This window comes from Carlito syrichta, unplaced genomic scaffold (assembly GCF_000164805.1).
Source record: "Carlito syrichta isolate Samal-C Ts95f unplaced genomic scaffold, Tarsius_syrichta-2.0.1 Scaffold307187, whole genome shotgun sequence".
Lineage (NCBI taxonomy): Eukaryota > Metazoa > Chordata > Mammalia > Primates > Tarsiidae > Carlito > Carlito syrichta.
This window is the reverse complement of record NW_007251283.1, coordinates 258,686-260,534: the sequence shown is the minus strand read 5'-3', so window position 1 is coordinate 260,534 and position 1,849 is coordinate 258,686. Positions and strand designations below refer to the sequence as shown.

The 1,849-nt window shown below is 42.4% G+C and overlaps 1 protein-coding gene across 1 annotated transcript in view; it reads right to left on the bottom strand.

The window, feature by feature from the left end:
* Positions 1-1,849, bottom strand: part of DYNC1H1 (dynein cytoplasmic 1 heavy chain 1) — an 80,788-nt gene that overhangs the window by 26,971 nt on the left and 51,968 nt on the right. The gene's annotated exons all lie outside the window — the stretch shown is intronic.

The window sequence follows — 1,849 nt, the reverse complement described above, 5'->3', positions numbered from 1 at the left end:
GCAGACTAGTACATCCTCTTTGGAAGACAGTGTGGCGATTTCTGAAAGAACTAGAAATTGACCTTCCATATGACCCAGCAATTCCTTTATTGGGAATATGCCCGGAGGAACTCAAATTACTCTACAAAAAAGATAACTGCACACATATGTTTGTTGCAGCTCTATTCACAATAGCAAAAACATGGAACCAACCATGTTGCTCATCGAAGCTGGACTGTATTTAAAAAATGTGGTACATGTACACAATGGAATATTATGCAGCTATAAAGAAGGACAAATATATGGACTTTGCAGCAACTTGGATGGATTTGGAGTCTATCATACTCAGTGATTTATCACAGAAACAAAGAATTGAGTTCCATATGTTCTCACTCATAAGGTAACCTTGAATAATTATAATGCTATAAGAAAGTGATTGGCAGAGTGGAAAACTGTCAGGGGAGGGGTGGTGGGACTAGGAGTTGAGGGAGACTGCTAGGGGAGGGAGGGGCATACCTCATCAACAAGGGTACCTGCATGATCAATGTTTATATACCTAACCCTGAACTGTACCCCACATCTTTTTAATAAATAAATAAATTAAAAAAAAAAAGACATTTCACACAATAGAACATTCAAATAACCACTAAACATACAAAATGTCAATGTCATCATTCATCAGGGAAATACCAATTAAAACCACAGTGAGACCTTTACACTCCCAGTGGAAGAGCTAAAAAGACTGAGGAACCCAGTATTGGTGAGGAAACAGAGCAAAGTGTTAATTGGTACAACCACTTTAGAAAACTGTTTAGCGCTGGGTACAGTGTCTCACGCCTATAATCCCAGCACTTTGTGAAGCCAAGGCGAGAGGATTGCCTGAGCTCTGGGTTCAAGACCAACCTGGGCAACTTGGTGAGACCTCATCTCTACAATAAATCAAAAAATTAGCCAAGTACGAAAGGCTGAGGGCCAGGCTTGGTGGCTCAGTCTGTAATCCCAGCACTCTGGGAGGCTGGAGTGGATTGCCTGAGACCGCGGGTTTGGTAGCACACACCTATAATTCCGGCTACTTGGAAGGCTGAGGCGGAAGGATTGCCGGAGTTCAGCAGGTTGACGCTGGGGTGGCCGTGAGTTGCCACGGCACTCCAACCTGGGCAATGGAGTGAGACTCCGACTCAAAAAAATAAAAGTTAAAAAACCTGGCCATTGCTTTGCTAAGCTATGGTCTGACCATGTGGCTCCTTGAGCTATGATCGTCATGTTCCCTAGCTTTGGCCCCCTCCCCATTAGAGGAGGTAAATCTCCTCTCTCTCTCTCTAATTTACTTTCTAAATAAAATACATTTTCTAATCTAAAAAAATCCCAAAAAAACAAAAAACCTGGAATATTTATGGATGACTGAGCAGACAGTGGCGGGACTGGCCCGGACAAAGTTAGACCCACACTGCTTACTCTATGGTGGAGTAAATTATATTTAAAGATTTAAAACAATTGAACTGCAAAGATATTCTTCTGGGAACATTTAAAATTAAAAGCAAATAAAATTAAATACTGGAAAAAATAACTGCAATCTCTGACAGACAAACTCTCACAAAGCACAAAGAGCAAGAGAGATGTCAAGGGGAAATCGGCAGTTCTCTCATTACCCCTTGTCTAAGGGCAAGCGTGGAAGGATTCAGAGAGAAATGTAAATCAAAGCCATGAGACCCTCTTCCCACCAAATGAGCAAGGGCTCCTTTTTAATGACTATTTTTTATTTTTTTATTTTTTTGAGTTAGAGTCTCACTCTGTCGCCCAGACTGGAGTGCAGTTGCCGCTCCCAGCCACCGCAGCCTTGCCTGCTGGGCTCCGGCGATCCTTCTGCCTC